This window comes from Canis lupus, chromosome 35 (genome assembly GCF_048164855.1).
Source record: "Canis lupus baileyi chromosome 35, mCanLup2.hap1, whole genome shotgun sequence".
In the NCBI taxonomy this organism is placed as follows: domain Eukaryota; kingdom Metazoa; phylum Chordata; class Mammalia; order Carnivora; family Canidae; genus Canis; species Canis lupus.
In genome coordinates, this window is record NC_132872.1 from 19362792 (window position 1) to 19382258 (window position 19467).

The following is a 19467-nucleotide window of genomic DNA, read 5'->3' on the forward strand; positions in this document are numbered from 1 at the left end:
CTGTGTTGTATACCTGAAACTAATGTAACATCATGTGGCAGCTATACTTAAAAAAAAGAAAAGTTGCTAAATTCCACATGTAACACTTCGTAAAGGTATTCAGAGTACCCAGCATTCCACTACTATTCCATGAGTTCAAACTTTTCATGGGTTTATCATTTTTAAAGAGACAAAAGGTTCAAGAAGGTGGCAGATTAGGCCAGACAATTCATATGTTCTCAAATTTAACACCATCACACAATAATTTAGAGTCTGATTGCCATTGTCCCTCCTTCTCCTCCCCATACCATTTTGTAAAACACTGCCTAATATATAATAGGGAACATTCTGATTAACCTCAGTGACCAATGATAGTTTCTGCATTCCTAGCCAGTTTCAGATTAAAGTTTGTTCTGATAACTGCTTCCTCCATCATCTTTAGTGATCATACATAAAAGATACAATTAGAGGCAGGCTAAATGCCAATCACTACCAATGGAGGGGTTTGCTATAAAGACTTCATGATTCTATTTTTAGACAGCATTGACACAGACTCTCAGCCTTTTACACAATAGGAATAGAATTCAAAATGCCAAATAAAACATTTCAAAAATAATGTTTTAAGTCATAAACCTAGTTTGAGCCTACTTCTAGTTTGTCCCTACTTTGGTTCAAATACCTGTAAAATGCATAGGGCATTTTATGTTGGGGGCATTACTTTATTTAGTAAGTTCCCTCTTTGAATTATTCCTTTCAAAAATTTTTCTGAGTAACTGGTGTTTGCAGTTCACACTTTTTGAAAATGGGGTATTCCAGATGTCATAAAATGAATAAAATAACTGAGGTTAAGAACAGACTACCTAGGTTTGAATTTTTTGATTCATCATGTCTCAGTTGTATAGCTTTCCATTAATTTTTCCTAACCGGTCTCCTTCAGTTTATTCATCAAAATGTCAGAGATAATAGGAGTGCTATCTTACAAGGTCCTTGTAAAGACTGAATGAGATAATAAATGCAAAGAATTTCAAACATTGTAAATATCCTAATATTACCATTGCAAATGTTTGGAATTTTCTCTGAAATTTACTTAGGGATCCTAAATTTATTATAAATATATTCATGATTGTCTCTCATTTTCACTGATCTTGTTGAAAGTTTCTGGTTTCAGAACCATAAGATCCTATAATTATGTAATAAGATTTATTATGTTTGTCTGAAATTTACTTTTTTTGACAGAAGAGTCACTTATGAAACTTCTAATTTGAAATATCAATTTGAATAGAGAGAAGTAATTTTAGATCCATCTTTGAAATAAATTGGGGCAGATAGCTCAGATAAATATATTTTTCTATCTTAAAAGGAAATGCTAACCTGTCTGTATTCATTCCCTAAGGCTGCCATGACATATAACCACAAACTCAGTGGCTTACACCAGAAATTTATTTTCTCACAGCTTAAGAGCCCAGAAGCCTGAGAATCAAGACATCACTAGGGTTGGTTTCTCTGAGAGTCTCTTCCATGTCTCTCTCCTTGGCTGCTGGGAAGGGCTAGCAATCCTTAGAATTTCTTGGCTTATAGATGCTCACTCTACTATTTGTCTCCACCTTCATATCATCTTCTTTCTGTAACCAATCTTCTTCTTTCTTTAACAAGGACATCAGTCATTAGATTTAGGGCTGACTGTAAATCTAGGATAATCTCACTTCAAGATGTTCAGCTTAATTAAAGCTGCAAAGATACTATTTCCAAATAAAGTCATTTTCAGTTACCAGGATTAGGGCTTGGACATATCTTTTTGAGGACCACTATTCAACCCCCTATACTGTCAAATGCTAGATTGGAGAAATCATTATAAAAATATGAATCAATGGCAGCATAATAATTGACTAGACACTAAAGAAAGGTACATGAATTAAATATAGATTATTGTCACCAATTACAATCGAGTTGTACAGAAAATAAATTTTATATATGAAATGGTTTCTTATTTAATAGAGCATTTAATGTAACCCTAAATTATCTAAACTGGAAATTAGAGAATGGAATATATAATGTTTTCTACTCAGGACTCAAAATAGAAACATTCAAATAGAATTCAGAAATAAAATTTATTTCAACCTAATCCTTGATCTTGTCATGGGAACCTGTTCTAGGAGAACAATTTTCTATATTACATACTGCATTTTGGATTCTCTTATATCAGTTTGCACACTTGTTTAATGAAGAGACTGTGTACTTTCCAGCTCAGCAAATTGGATTTGAATGTCATATCATCACTGTTAAGCTGTGTGATCCCAGGAAATTTACCCTTTTGTGTCCCAGCTTCCTCATCTGTAAAAAGAATGTGGTAATGCCAATTTCCCAGGTTATTTTAACTTGCTGTTAGAATAAAATTGAGGAATTGTATAGTTGGGGCTGGATACAGGAGTTTTCAGGAAGGTTGAGTTCTCTTTTCTGCATTTGCCTTAAAAGCTGTGTCAAAACTGATCAGGAACAACAACAACAACAACAACAACAACAACAACAAAAACAGAACAAAACAAAATGACTAATGAAAAGCCTAAGGTTTTTCTTGTTTTTTTTTTAATTTTTTTTTAAATTTTTATTTATTTATGATAGTCACAGAGAGAGAGAGAGAGAGGCAGAGACACAGGCAGAGGGAGAAGCAGGCTCCATGCACCGGGAGCCTGACGTGGGATTCGATCCCGGGTCTCCAGGATCGCGCCCTGGGCCAAAGGCAGGCGCCAAACCACTGCGCCACCCAGGGATCCCAAGCCTAAGTTTTTTATTGATATTTTTCAGCTTATCTCTCCCCATGCAACTTGGAATAGCTTGTGGATGACTTCTCATGAATCTTAACCATATCTATGTAGATATGGAATGTAGCAAAACTCTCTGCCTCTCTGTGTCTCTCTCTTTCTCTCTCACACACACAAGTACCTTAATTTTTCACAAGTTTAGTCATACTACAGATCCAATCATATAGTAGCTATTTATGGTCATCTCTCTTATTGTAAAAAGAGAAGTCTAACCCAGATGCTGTGCTTAAGGCCACTGACTGCTGCTGAAATTTGTTATGTTTTGTATTTTAAAACAGGAAACTGAGTCATGATCAGAATAATCATATTGGGACAATCTTAAGGCCTTGCAACAACCTTTTTGCGTAGTTGGTAGAAACATTTATGTATGTTCTCTTTCAATCCAGGCTGATGGTGTCTGGTGACAGTTTAAGTCCCCAGAAATGTGAGGAGACTGGCTAGCTGTCAGGAAGACATATAAGGAGGTTTTTAGGTTGGCGATTCACAAAAACTCAGATGCAACTTAATCTTTCTGGTGCAAAAACTTCATCTTGTTGGTGATCTAGAAATCAGACTCAGGAATCATTACCCATATTTGTTAGGAGAGACTCAAGCACATAAACAAAAAAACTAATGTATTAAGTAAATGGGCTATATTGCTTTTTGATGAGAATTGTGGCAATATTTATTAAGAAACTTAACCATATTAATATACATCTATTTATAGATCTGTATAGTAAGGAAACCAGAGACCCACAGTTACATATAATCATGTTCATTTATACTTCTGTGTTTAATTAAGAGTGTTCATTTTATAAAAAAATTTTATCGCAGAAAAAAAATTTAAAAGTGCTAAATGATCAAACAAGAATAGAGGAGTGCTTTTCAAAGTGTGAGCCCTAATCCATAGTGGGTCATGGAAAAAATTTACTGGATTGCAAAGACTATATTTTTGCAAACTACCCCAATTTACTAAGGAGAGAAATGAGGCACAGAAAGACTAAATAAAATGCCTATAATGCCACATAGTTAGCCAGGGGAAGCTGATCTTCCTGATTCAAAAATCTCATGTTCTTATTGGATGTTTCCAGAAGCTGGTATGTTATTGTTCTGCTAATGTAATATGGATCTTATGTAAGGGAACAAGAGACCTCCAGACTATCAGTGTTTGGAGGGGCTACAGGAAGTTAGCTGTCATGGGACAGAATGAGCAGAGTTGTAATCATTCTTTTTCTTAATAATTCTTAAAAGCTTTATTTTTTTTTCTTTAGGTTATCATGGCCATACTAATTGAAGGCATACCTGTCTAGCTTGAATCTTACAGGTATTGGCCTTTCGAAACTGATCCGTTTTTAACACATAAACCAAGTGTTTCATCCTGTGGGAAGCTGGGACATAAATGTTATGCATACTCTATTAATAGTCCTAAAATTGTCCTAATTTTTTGAAATTTCTAATAAAATATTTTAAGCATATAGGAAAGTGTGCAGGTAATATAACACTTTTTCATGGACCTATAACCAAGATTTGCCCTTCTTTCCTTTCACCCTTCCTCCCTTCTTCCCTTCCTTCCTTCCTTCCTATTTGCTCCAACCATTATCTCAGAAAGTTATAATTCATATGAATGCCTATACTGAGGGTTAAGTTTTGATTTCAATACAAAGAAAGCTTGGCTTCAGTGTTCTTTATAATCAGTACAGGTATATGTGTGAATGTGTGTGGGTGTTTACATATGCTTGATTTAGAAATGTATTCCTTTAGGGCTAAACTTCACCTTTGAAATGTGTCTTTTTTTTCATGTACATATAAATATATATTTTTCTGCTAATGAGTAGGTATGTATGAAAGGCACATAAATTGCCCATATCCTCCCCATATAGTCAGAATCTTAATGGAACAATAGAAATTTTACAGTTGCTTCCAAAATTTGAAAGAATGAGAAAAGGAAAATACTTCATTAGGATAAAATTATAGATTTTTTCCAATTAAACTTATATAGGTAAGAAATATTGATTCCACTCCACAATCTGATAACTTTGTGAATTTCAGCATCTTTTTTTGCTCAATAGATTTGCTGATTATCTTACTATAAGAAGTATAGCAGTTTTAATATATTCTAGGTACCATGTGATATAGCAATAAATAAGAAACATATATCCCATTATGAAACTAGTATTAACAAGAGTATTAAGGCCTAAAATAGTATATATTAACATAGTGGGTTTTTGTTTTGTTTTGTTGAAAACAAACAGATTGTATCATTTCTGTAGTTAATTGCTATGCCAAATTATAGGTTTGGGGAAGGATGGGGCAATTTTAGGTAGAATGATTAGAAAGACCTCCCTGAAGAGGTGACATTTAAGCAGAAATTTTAGTTATTTGAAGGAAAAAAACCCATGGAATGGGTATTCCAGAAAGTAGGTTGTAGAATGGCTGTAAGGCTTAAGCTGTCTCTGTTTAGGACAGGCCATGACAGGATCAGTGAAAGCCAGATCACCAAAGCCTTATAAACAGTTTATAAATGAGAGGCTTGGATTTTATTCCAAGTGTGATCAAAATCAGTAGCTTATTTTAAGCATGGAAATCACATATCTGAATACATTTTAAAGAGGTCTTTCTATGTACTCCAAACAAAATAGACAAAAGGATACTATAGGCTACTATAGTTGTTCAGATAATTATATGCTACTTTGGAGAGAATAGTGAAGATGGTATGAAGTGGTTGGACTTTGGATGTGTTATTAAGATAGACTTATTTAGCACGTGCTCTGATTAAAATAATATTTCTAGTAAGTGGTGAAAGGATAGATTATGATGTGAGGAAAACCATAATGCCTCTCTCATTGACAAAAATAAATGTCAAATGAATGAAAGAGCTAGATGTTTAAAAAAACCTATAAACATATCAGAAGAAAAGTAGAAACATGCTTTTGTATGCATATGATTAAGATACAAAGACTGGAATTCAAAAAGAATCCAAAAAGGCATAAGAAAGTATTTGAGATTATATAAAATAAAAAAAAATAAAAAAAAATAAAATAAATAAAATAAAACAAAGGAAAATATTCTGAATTTATAAAGATTACCTCGAAGTCAATTAAAAATACAATAAAAGAAGGGACAAAACATAGAAACAAAAATTTCAGAGAAGAAACAAATGTAATCTATAAATGAGTGAAAAAAATTCACAGCTTCATTTCAAATCAATGAAACACAAATTCAAATGAAGATTTGTAAGTCATTATACTAATAATAGATGTTTGAAAGATGGCTAATAGCAGGTGTTAGTGAGGAGGTAGGCAAAGAAATGCTTTCATACATTGTGGATATTCACAAATTGTGGATAAGAGTATGAATTAGCACAGCTTTATTGGAAAGCTCTTGGGCGGTGTCAATCAAACTGCTATTTCCTTTGATTCCTAGGTATCTGCCATAGGTGTGCAGAAGCATGTACAAGGATATTCATTTCAACATCGTAATAGCAGTGAAACACGGGAAGCCTGAACATCCATCAAAAGAGACAATTAACTGAACTATAGCACATGCTACCTAGGAATCAGATACATCTGCTTGTCCCTAGAAAAAATCCCCAAACCATTGTCAGGAAAAAATAAAAAATAAAACAACCGAAACCCCAAACAAAGCAAGTTGTAAAACAATTCATGAAGCCTGATCCTGTTTATGTAAAAACAAAACAAAACATGCACAAAAAACCCCAGAAACAGAAACAAACAACCCTGCACGAATTATGCCTATATGTATTTAGATATACATATACAAATACATTTTGTATTTGTGTTTGTGTAAATGCACAAAAGTCTATGCATATGTACATAAAATTGTTAAATCTGATTACTTCTAGGAAGAGAAATGGATTTGGGGTAAGAGTGAAAAAGTAATTTTAGTTTTTGCTCTCTATAGCTTGTAAGGTTATAAGTTTTCTTTGAGTATGTACTCATGTATTCCTTATCTAATTAAAATTAAATTTTTATGGATACTGATTAGTCCATTTGGCAAGCCATATAAACTCATCCATATGACTGAATTATCCCCAGAATGAGACTATCTCTTTTTAAGTCTACGTAGTTTCTATTCATCAACCAAATGTGCATCCCCCAAGTTATTTGGCCTTTAGCCCTGCCAGGCAATAGTCATCCCCAACTATTTCTCCAGTCCTTTCAGGAACAATCTAAAACCTTCCACCCTTCCCCAGTCCCCAAATTCTCCACCTTTTCTCCTCATCATCCACAGATGGCCTCTGGATTTTATAATAAGAAAAGAGACTAGTTAGAAGAAATGTCGCACCTTCCTACTTCTCCACTATAAACTTTTCGTCTTAATTCCTCTTTTATTTGTTTTTTTTTTTAATTCTCTACTACCGAGTGTATTACTACCATCTTTTTAGTCGTTATTACTAAGTTATGGGCTAAATTGTGCCCTGCACTCCCTGGGGAGGAGGGGCAGGAAATTCCATGTTGAGGTCCTAATCCCAACTACCTCAGTATATGACCTTATTTGGAGAGAGGGTCTTTAAAAGGTAATTAGGGTAAAATGAGGTCATAATCCACTATGACTGGTATCCTTACAAGAAAAGAAACTGGGACACAGACATGCATGGAGGGGAAATGATGTGGAGACCGGGAAGCCTGATCTCGACAAGCTAAGGAGAGAGGCTTCAGAAGAAACCAGCCCTGCTGACACCTTGATTTCAGACTTGGAGCTTCCAGAATTGTGAGAAAATAAATGTCTGTGGTGTGGGCCTCACAGTCTGTGCTGTTTGTTATGGCAGCACCAACAGACTAGTACACGCTCACACAAGCAGACTTGCTTCTCCTTTCTGAATGAATCCCTACACTCGTGCTCCCCATCCCATTTGCTCCTTCCTCCGGGTTTTGCCTTTTTCTTTTGTATTTTCCAATTTATATTTTCTACTGATCTTCCCCCTTCTGATTATACATACATTGGTTTTATAGATATATAGATAGATATTTCATATATCTATCTATGTATCTATGTATCTATCTATCTATCTATCTGCATTCAAGTTATACATATAGTCCCTGCCATCTGAGAGAAAATGTAACTACTACTACCACAACAAAATATATTTGGCTGCACATTTCCCTGTATCGTATCAGCTTTGAGACTTCAGTTGACTTATGGAAATAGTAGTTTGCGCTTTTTCCATCCACTTCTTAATATTCCATTTGATTTTCAACCAAACTCGGTCTGGATTATGCTTTCCCCACTATAGCCTTGCCATCACCCCTTCCAAGATGACTAGCCGTCCATTCTACCAATGAGGAAAGGGAGACTGAAAAGTTGTATAACTTGCCCAGGATCACACAGCTAGAAGTAACCATGCCAGGTTTTGAATCTAATGTAACTCCAAAGCTTTTAAAAGCATCATTAAAACATCATTTTAGTGCATGATGAAGCTCATGCTTCGAGGAAGCTTCAACCCAAAGCCACCTGCAGGAAACAAGGGCAGGTATCGAGATACAAGAGTAGGATTAATGTAGGGCTGAAAAGCAAGAGACACTGGAAAATCTGGCCCATTTTCATTGTAAATATGTGGGAAGTTCTGACTGTGAGTGCAGGGGGCATTTGATACCATCTATAGAACATCCAGTTTAGCTAAATTGCCACCCATGCTAGCCTTGAAAAAGGAATGCGAGGGTATTAGAATACAGTACACAAAAGGTTTAGAAATGAGGAATATATTTTTAAAGACTTTATTTATTTATTCATGAGAGACACAGAGAGAGAGAGACGGAGAGAGAAGCAGTTTCTATGCAGGAAGCCCGATGTGGGACTCAATCCCAGGATTCCCTGAGCCAAAGGCAGATGCTCAACCTCTGAGCCACCCAGGCATCCCAGAAATGAGGAATATTTTATCCAAGAAAAATATGTTTGTAGTTCAAGGTCATGAAGAATTATTGTAAAAAGAATGGTCTTTTACAAGGTTTTTATGAAGATGGTCATGTCATTTCAAATTAAATAAGAGGGAGAATGCTGAGAAGATAGTATGAGAAATTATAAACTACATATAGAGCAGGACCTTATTTTAATAATAATGTTTATTGAGTTTTTATGATGCCTCAGGTGCTAGTCTAGTGGGTTACTTGTGTTGTTAAACTCTCAGGACAAGCCTGTGAAGTAGATAGTGTGACTGGATAGTTTTTCATCTTTTTATTTATTTTTTAAAGATTTTATCTATTTATTCATGAGAGACACACACAGAGAGAGAGAGAGAGGCAGAGACACAGGCAGAGGGAGAAGCAGGCTCCACGCAGGGAGCCCAACATGGGACTCGATCTCGGGACTCCAGGATCCCACCCCTGGTTGAAGGCGGCGCTAAACCGCTGAGCCACCGGGGTGCCCCGGATAGGTTATATCTGTATGTTTTGTAGGTATTAAGTTCCCACAGATAGTATATTAATAAATCATTTTAACTCAAAGTAAATAAAGGGACAATATGAGAGTACATCAAAAAGTCATAGTAAATCTTAAAATCAGCCTAGCATAAAACTCTGACCCTGAAACACTTTTGAGACAGGGATATTTCATTTAGCAAAAACAGAAGCAATGAAAAACTATGCACGTGGGATGTGAGATCTTCCATGTGCATTCAAATGGGTATACATTTATGAAAAATTCCAAGTGAGAAAGTTGAGCAAATCATAATAAAAATTGGTCTAGATTCCATTATATCAGATGTAATGGTGTGATATATTTCACTTGTTTTGAGATTAGAGGAAAAACTTTAAACTTTTGTTTGCCTCTAATTAGAGCAATTAACTCAGTAACTGGGTAGCAGGTTGGCAAGGAGGGACAGTAATCATGCCCAAGTATTACCTGTATGTGCTATATACAAAAGGTAAGAGGATATGCACTTGAATTAAAACACTAAAATTTTGAAGTCCCTTTTTTAGGAAACAGACAATTTGGCTCATTTGGAGAACAACACAGGGAATTGTATCTAAGGTCACTAAAAGGAAAATTGGGTCTCACCAGACAATTTGTAGCTTGCTGTGGCAGTGGCCAAGTGATTATATTAGGGTACAGAAGTAGGTGTAATTTAACGAGAGTTCAGAGGGGACTTTTGACAATCTATCATAGAAAAAGTTAATAAGCAAAATGCTAGACTTCGGTCTAAGTGTGAACCTAGCTAAAAGACTGATTGTAGCCTAAAATAATATAGGATAGCAGTAAATTGTGGCAAGTCCTCATGAAGAGGTGACAAATGGAGTCCTTCAGTAGTGATTGCCAGGCCCATTACTTTTTAACACACTGGATAAGTTATGGTGTCTGAATGAGTTGATAACATTAGGGATCCAATTTTATATTTGGAAGAAGTTATTGAATAGAACACTTCAGTTGCTTTGAATTTTTTTTCAAAGCTATGACTATTTAGACCAATTTTATGAACGCCTGCATTTCTTAGGCTTGGCTGAGAGAGAGAATGCCAAGTTCCTACCTAGAAAATATGTATCTTCGTCACTGTTGGTGATTATGTATGAATTTCCAATTGTTGGAAATATTGGTTAATAAATATTTGTTGAATATTTTCTATGTATGGGAACTTCCTTGTATGGTAGTAGCAAATAGATGAAAATGTTCTCATTCTCCTCAAGTGTGAGAGGCAACTGAATGCTGAAAAAGTAATGATAAATTTGGTACGTTTGCATAGGCCAAGGATTATGAGAGCACAGAAAAGAACAACCTACCTCATCTAGAGTTCAGGGATTCCTCATAGAAGGAATGTTGACCTGAACTTTTTTTTTGGTTTTTTTTTTTTTAAGATTTTATTTATTTATTCATGAGAGATACAGAGAGGAAGGTAGAGACACAGGCAGAGGGAGAAGCAGGCTTCCCTCAGGGAACCCGATGCAGGACTCGATCCCAGGTCCCCAGGATCACAACCTGAACCAAAGGTAGAGCCACTCAGGCATCCCTTGACCTACTCTTGATAATGAAAGTGGACCTAATCTTATAAGTGAAAGTCATTAGACAAAAGGAGTGAAGATGTGGAGAGCAGCCCTGCATATGTAAAGGCACAGAGGTCTGAGGGGGCACATGGGTCACTCCAAATATGGCCAAGTATGTAATCTAGAGTCTCAAGTATACAGTAGATTATATAAACATTTCTGTAATTGTTGCCCCTCTGGACTCATGATATTAGCAGTACAACACTTTAGCCCTTTCCATAGAGAAATTGAGTCTATTTCCTTATCCTGTGAATCAGGAGTGGCTTTGTGACTTACTTTGGCCAATTGAATGCAGCAGAAGAAATATGCCAGTGCTAAGTACAGACTTGAGAGGCCTTGACGCTTCTCCCCATCCTCCTGAAAGCTTGTCCAAGCCACTGTGTGAACAGGCGTGAGTTGAACTGCTAGAGGATTAGAGACTATGCTAGGCAAAGGCAACCATTCTAGCTAAGGCCATCCTAAAACAGCCTGGTGCAAGCCAATGTGGCAGCTCACACAGCTCCATGAGTGAACCCAGAAGAGACCAGTAGAACTACCCAGCTAACCCCAGCCCCGGTCACCAGACTGAGCAACATAGAGAATATAAATACAGCAAAAGCAAATTTATACAGTAAAAAAAAAAAATTAGAGATGCCTGGGTGGCTCAGCGGTTGAGCATCTGCCTTTGGCTCAGGGCGTGATCCAGCAATCCCGGGATCAAGTCCCATGTCAGGCTTCCTGCATGGAGCCTGCTTCTCCCTCTACCTGTGTCTTGGCCTCTCTCTCTGTGTCTCTCATGAATAAATAAATAAAATCTTTAAAACAAATGAGGCTGAATAGAAGAGCAGGGCAAAATTATGCTATGTTTTTTGGACTCTGTACTATAGGTGATGAAAACTAATAGTTCCCCAAAGATCCCGCTTTGATAATTTTTTCCTATATTGATAGTTCTAGAGAACTCTTAAGGTATCCTGGAATCCTGGAAGGACATCTTTAATCACTTATTTATGGATGCTTAGAAGAAATAACCATATTTAAGTCATGCTCAATGGTTGAACCAAATAGCTTCATAGAAATCTAATTCCCAAATTGGGTTCAACTGTGGCAGGAAAACTTAAACCTATCCCACGTAAAGGCCCTCAGGAAAGTGTATTCTGGGGAAAGCAAGATAGCCCATTTGAAATGCTATTCTGCAGTCTCTCATGATTTATGGATGGCATTGCTGCCCAGAATTCTTTCCTCTACCTTATTTTTGCCAACACATCTTTATCCTGCTTCTTCATCTTGATTGGCATGTTCCTACTAGTCTTATATTTAATCTGAAAATTGTAAGTTGTCATAGCAAAGCTTACTGTTGTATGCTGATGTATGATGATATAGGTCCTTTAAGGTGGATGCTGCAGCCACTTTTGATTGAAGCATGTGACATAGACACCAACAAGCCATGGGTACACAGTGTTCAACATTGTGATTTACAAAGCAAATAATACAAGAGCCCCTGATTTACAAAGCAAATAATGTTCCAGCCTAACATGTGCCGGTGGAAATGCTCTTCTGCTAAGTTAGACCTAGAATAAATGAACGTGGTATTGTTCGAAGTAGGATCAAGATGAGGCTTGGGGAGGAAGAGAAATGCTACCTCTTGTTTCTTTTTTTTTCCCCCACAAATAGGGAGGATCACAAGATGTTTACCACATTTCCCCATGGGGTAGTCCTGTGTTTGACAGGCGCATGTGTGGCCTAGAATGAACGTAGTATGTATATTTAAGGATATTGTTATACCACACGGAGCTGCAAGTCATTTATCTTGATCAGTGGTTACGGTTAAGTTGTCACCAGGTAATCACTAACCATCTATCCCCTGGCCAGCACGACGCTGATTTTGAGATGGTGTGAAGAGAAAAATAAGACAGAGTCCCTAACTTCAAGATGCACATGCACTGCATATGCAAGGCTAACTTACCTGAAGAAAATCAGACAATCCACTTCTGATGCTCCATTTGAACACAGCATTACCTTGTGTACATATTCTGGAATTTTCAAAAACTCATTTCAATTAACTGGTCTGGTCATTTTTCATAACTGACCTGTCATATCTGGTGTAATTCATACATGGCAATAATATTATTGTGGAGAAATTATTGCCCTCCAAAGTTTTTTCTTTCTTTTTTTTTTTTTTTTTTTTTGTTTGTTAACAAAGAGGAGAACGCAGGAAATCATTAGAAACCTGTGTGTTTGGCAGCCTTATTTCATGTCTAGATCCTGAATCCTGCTCTTCCTTCCCTCCTCTGATAAAGACCTGTGACAAAGGTCATGAGTGCCAAGGCTAATTGAGTTCCCTTGATCTCTTACAAATGTCTTCTCTCCTCAGGATTCCTCAGGTTCCTGTCAAGAGCCACTCAGGGCAGCAAGTCTTCTTCAGACATTTCCTTCCTCAGGGGAGATAATTCATGTGTGGCTGAAAGGTGGTGTTTACACATCAGGGGCAGTGAGCAAAATTATGGAGGAGGTAGAATTTGTCCTAGTTCTCCTCACCTGCCCCTCCTGAAGTCCCATCCCTGCAGTGGGGCTCCCAGCATGGGTCCCCGCCATCCTCTCTCAGCCAGAGCTCACCCACCAGGGGCCATCCGCCTGCTGGGGAAGAGTTCTTGACCTTTCCTTCCCCCCTCTTCCCCATCCAAGCTTACCTAACCTTCAGTCCATTTGCTTTGGGTTTGTTTTCTATTAGAAAGTGATTATCCGACTTATAGCAGTAGGTCTTAATGAGAACTCTTCACTCTTCCCTCACCCATCATAGAACACATTACATTTTAATAGGAGCCTTGGGGTACTGTGATTTAACCTAAGAGAACAATTTCAACCACGATATGTGATAATTTGATACCTTGAAGCAGTCATCAAATACTTTTGGAGGCTTCTTTCTGTTACAGTGAAAATTTATTCTCTGCTTTCTCAGAGTTGTTGAGAGTCGAGTACATTTGATTCTACCTGAAGAAAATGTAAAAGTGCTGGAATCCCAGCTAATTGCTTCACCTCCTTCCTATTCCTTGGTCAAAGCCAGCAGCAAGATTTTGAACATTACCCTCTTTTAAACTTTCATCCCAGTAAAACAAAAACAAAAACCCCACAAAACCCACCACACTGCAATTTAAAATTCAAATTTTTGTTCTTGGAGAAAAGTGAGTGTGTGTGAGTGTGGACAAGTTTGCCTCTGTACGTGTGCGTGTGTTTGGGTGTGTGGGAGGGTTTGTGTTTAGTAGGGGCTTGTATTAACTCTATCATCGTATAACAACTGTATTATGCACTTGGTAGCTGAAAACGACACCTGGTGATTATGTCACGTGTCTACAGGTCATGAGTCCAGGCATGGCTCAACTGGGTTCTCTGCTTAGGGTCCTATCAAGCTACTATCGAGGTGTTGGCCAAGGCTGGGTTCTTATCTGAGGATCAGAGTCCTCTTCCAAGGCCATTCAGGTGGTTAGAAGAATTCAGTCCCTTTTGATTGTAGATCACTGTTTTCTTGCTGGCTATTGACCAGGGCTACTCTCAGTTCTTAAAATTTACCTGGACGTGTCCTTCCCTGTGGTTTTTCTCTACAACTTTGCTATTTGCTCCTTCAAGGGCAGCAGGAGAATGTCTCTCTGTTGCTTTGAATCTTTCTGACTTTTTTCTTTTAGGTGTCATCCCTCTTTTAAAAGGACTCATCTAATTAGGTCAGGCCCACCCACACTCAGGAGGAGGAGATGACACAAGATGCACACACTAGTGGTGAAAGTTTTGGAGACTTTCTTAGAATTCTTCCTACCACGGAGCTTTTCTTGGTTTTCTTCTAAATATTCATTGAGAGAGTAAAAATATGAGAGGAGGAAATAAATGAATAGCTGTAATAAGAAAAGAAAGCAAAGACTCCCCCTGTGGCAGACCTAAACATAGGTAGCACCTTACCTTTTTCCGGAGACAGTAGGGTCCAATAGAACTTTCTGCAACAGTGCAAATACTCTGTATCTTCTCTGTCCAGGACAGTAACCATGAGGTGCCTCTGGCTGTTGAGAATTTGAAATGTGGCTAATAAATACTAGATTTTAAATGTTATTTATTTTTAAATAATTTAACTTGACATTTAAATAGCCAGAGGCCTCAAGCGGCTACCATGGTCAAGAGCAGTGTGCAACCTCGGGTCTACCCTCACGTGCCCGTGTCACAGAATCATCTCCCACGTGCTGAAATGCTGTCTGGTGTTTATAGTCTACCTTTATTTTCCACCTGTGCTTGGGATTTCAGTTTAAATTCCAGTTACTATCTTTATATCTATAGTTCACATCTGCCTCTGGCTTCCTACCAAATTTGCAGTTTTCGATACTGAGTCATTTCCTATGTAAATTCAAAATTGTAAAATGTTCTGACATCATTTAGCCTAATCTCCTAATCAAAGTGGAAATCCCTTCTCCTCTCTACCTTTGTCACACGCGTGGGCCCCCGGTAGTGACTGTGGCCTCTATCGAGCGTGTACCCTCCCTGCAAGGCTTGGAGGTAGCTGCCTCGTACGTGGTCTCATTCAACCTTGACAAAGACCGCATGTGCTATTACTATGATTCCCATTTTTCAGATGAGAAAACCTGTTCTTGGAGAAGTTGAGTAATTTCCTGAAGTCTCATAATCAGGTAGTGCTGAAATAGAAATAAATCTCAAGTTCCTTGTCCACAATTACCCTTGTCTTTAACCTATAAGCTATGTTACTAACGACCTCACTATTACTAAGTGTAATTAAGCCTGTTCCTAATATTATTAGTGACAGTGAGCCCACAGCCTTGAGAGACGATAAATTCTATTTCCTGGCAGCTCTAAGAGAGCTTTGATTCTTCTGTGGTCTTTCGGTGGTTTCTCCTGCAAGAAACGGGTTAGCCTTCCATGTCTCTGGGTTTTGTCACTTAGATTTCATCCAGGTTTTAAGTGTGACTCCACCAACTCTGAGCTCCAAAAATGAACATACTCCGAGTGTTCATAAATTCACTGCTTATACCACAGGTATGCATTTGTGCGATGTTTAAAGCTAAACTAAGAGAATAAGATCAATCCTGCCATCAGAGAGGCGAGAGCCATGCAGGTTTTTATAGAAAAATGTAAAGAAGACATGGTCTGTGATAGAAAGGCAAGAATGAGATTCTAATATAATGCAACAGATATCATTTCTACTGCGGAAGGTTTGATTATGCAAACCTCCAGGCCTAGGTGCAAAATGAAAATATGTTTTTTTAAAAAGCAAGGATAAATCACTGGAAATGGTATTAGAATGTAAAGCTTTTTCTTTCCTCTTGCAGTTTCTCTCTTGAAGTGTCAGTGTTACATTTGCTATTTAATGATCAGAATTGAGAATAGTCTTTTTAATTTTGGCATAACTTTTACTGTGTATATTTATATTGTATAATGCTAGTCTTAAATGCAAAAAAAAAAAAGAGCATGTAGCTCATCTCTAGAACCACCAAAATTATGCGACTCATATTTAGTAGCTCACACGTCCATGTGTATTGTGTTTTTACAAGAACAATGGAAATGCTGCACAAACCTAACTCAATTGTTTGTATTTTACTTCTTGATATGCACACCCTTGCTGACTAAGGAAGGACTAAACGGAAAAGGATCTGTGGGCTGCCCTATTTTTTCTTTTCCTTCTCTGTCATCACTTTCTGTATAGTGGTTGGTTAATAGAGAGAAATGACATGAGTAAGAAAGGATATAATAGGATTCTTTGATTGTGTTCTTGGAATGTCATCACCGTGGTCAGTGATTGAATTGCTTATTCTGCACCTCGTCCTAAACAGCTACATGGGTCTCTCTCTCTCCCCTCCTGTCAGCACATTGACGGGGATTTTATATATATATATATATATATATATTTTTTTTTTTTTTTTCTACAGGAAGGACATTTTTTAGTAATCTGTTTAGAATTCTGTACTCACAAAACCTAAAACAATTTTATTTCCTGTGGCCCTTTTCTCTTTCTCTCTTTTAAAAAATAATCTCCAAATATACAAAGGCTTTTTAACTTATATCTATGCTTTTGCCTAAATATTTCTTAGCTGACACTGGCACACACATCTCTTAATTCTTTATTTTCACTCTCACAACTTGTTTTAACATGAATGAAGAGATTTTTAATTTTTTTGATTGTATTAATATCAGAAAACATCGCCTTTGAGCTTCCCTTTCTTCAGCTACAACTAACTCTTTTTTAAAAACATGTTTGTGAAACAAATCCACTAACTCAGCCATTTATTGGGCACCTTTCATGTGACACACACTGTGCTAAGCATTTAAATTATTTCTAATCCTTGGTGTAATCATATCAAATGTATGTAATATTTAGAGTTGGTTTAGATGCCAGTGTCTCACTGTGGCACAGAAAATTATGTAAAATTCAAAACAATTCATATACCTATAAATATAGCCATAAAATCAGAATTGAGTTGATTGCAGATCTTTCCCTTAAACAAAATAAAATTTAAAAAAATTAACAATACTGTGACAAGATCCCTAAATTACAGAGGATTTCTTTTCATCCCTTATTTGAAGGCCCTGAAAGGAGGAGACAATATCCAATGTTGGTTTTTTTCCTAAATCTAACTGTTAATGTTATTTCTGGCATATAGCTGAAGTTCAAAGTATGTTTAGAGATTATATTCAGGAAATTTAATAAGAATAGAATAAATTGTTACTGAGTTTTCCTGTGTTCAAAACTGTATTTTAAAGCACAATTTTGCATTAGCTTTTCTCACCAAAAGGCACATACCATCATACTATTAGAACAATCAAGTTTCGATGTGAATACTTTTAAAATCGATCAACTTTTTTCCTTTGTGGAAAAAGAGGCAAAAGTCCTAGAAACAATGCAAGCAGAGTTGTAGCACCAAAGACTTCTTTACGTTCATCAAGGTATTTCATTCTCTCCTGTATCTTCACACCATAACAGTCTTGATTGGAAACTGAAGTATTGCAACAAGAACAATTGTATAATTAGAAGACATTTACTCTGAAACATCCTGAAAGTCTAAGTTTTAAAGAACAATTAAAATTTCTATGTGTTTGATTGGGATGTGTTTATCCTGATTAACAATTTACAAACATCTTCTATCAAACTTCTCTGAGAAAGTCTCAAGAACATTTTAGCCTCCATATGGGCCTTTAGGTGATATGTATTTTCAATTCTAAAATAATCAAAGGCTTACAATGAATTTAATAACCCATTCCATTTATTTCCTCCATGGCAGGAGAATTGCTTTAAATAAAGAACTCAATCTATCTATAGTTCTACAGAGAAATGCTAAGAGTCAAAATAATCAAATTAGAAGACCAAAGTTTGACGAGTGACATAAATGGAATAATCCTCACTTGCCAAACTTGAGAAGTTTTCAAATCATGTCGTTAATATAGAGGTAACAGATCTATATTTGCTCTTTGGGAAGACAACCACAGAGGTAATACCCTCTGTTGCCTGCCATTCAGAACATCTTCATCGCAGGACAGTTTGATAATGAGATTCTGCACGAAAGAGATGGGTACTTTTAGAGGGAAGCCATGGTGTAAAATGGGTTCTTAATGAGACATATAACAGAAGTTGAAATATAATACTTGTGGATTGCAGTGATGAGAATATTTCCAGATTAGACTTCTCTAGTTGATAATTTTTATGGAAGCTATTTTAAGTGTAATATTCATAATGGTATTTTATAATTTTACTGGGACCTGTCACTTGCAAAGTGCTTTTAAAACTTACAAAAAGTCCTGTAGGGTAAGTCATTTCTCCATTTTAGACATTAAGAATTAGAGGTTAAGGACATTGCCTAAAATCTTGCAAAACTTTTACAAAGATAAGAGAATACATCCCATTTTCTTAGTTTCTTATTCTTATTTCCTGGGCCTTAAATCCAGAACTTCATGATCATATTCCAGTGTGTTTTACCATAGAGGAAACTAATTAACTCCTCCCCCAATCTCTCTTTGTTAAGAATTTACAAATCCCTTCCAATGAACGCAGAGATGAAATGCCAAATTTAGAGATCTTGAATCCCAGGATCTATCTCAACAAACATGAGCCTAGGTTGAAAATATAAAGTAGGAGTTTGTTTAAAAGTAATGCCTTCTATAAGTAGGCTTTTAAGCATTGGAATTAATTCAAGATTTGGTGTTGGAAGAAATTTCCCTTCCTTTAGCTTATTTCCATGATAATATATCTGATAATAATGTATTTGATTCCCTATACATATGCATTAATGGCTATTTGTGTTATCTAAATTTATGAATGAAAATTTGAGTTGGGTGTTCTCATGCTCAAAAAATCGCACATTCTCTATTTTACGCTACCTCTCCCTGCTTATTGAGAAGTAACTTTTAAAATTCTTCCTCCTAATATTGTTCTAATGGAATCAGGGTTGCTAGATTTACCAAATCAAAGTATAGGGTAGCCAGTTACATTTGAATTTCAGATAGATGATGAATTATTTTTTTATATCAGTATGTCCCTAACATTGCATGGGACATAACTATCTTAAAATAATTACTCGTTTTTCCTCTGAAATTCAAATTTAACTTGGTTTCCTGTATTTTATCTGGTAACTCTAAATAGAACCAATGGGAAATCAAAATAGTTTTTGTCACTGGTTCCATGTGTGATGAACAACAGCCAGAAGTAAGAGCAGAGTCACTGAGACAGGAATAAATTGTCC

The 19467-nt window shown here is 36.5% G+C and overlaps 1 long non-coding RNA gene across 12 annotated transcripts in view; it reads left to right on the forward strand.

The window, feature by feature from the left end:
• Positions 1 to 19467, forward strand: part of LOC140624701 (uncharacterized) — a 360972-nt gene that overhangs the window by 198855 nt on the left and 142650 nt on the right. For 2 of the 12 annotated variants that reach the window (XR_012024173.1, XR_012024171.1), the window contains exon 7: positions 6201 to 6545. The exons of 4 other annotated variants lie outside the window; for them this stretch is intronic. This is a non-coding gene — a long non-coding RNA (uncharacterized lncRNA). Of the gene's footprint in view, positions 1 to 4048; positions 4102 to 6200; positions 6565 to 19467 lie in introns of those variants that run through there. 6 more of the 12 variants (XR_012024163.1, XR_012024165.1, XR_012024158.1 and 3 more) reach the window with 6 other exon arrangements.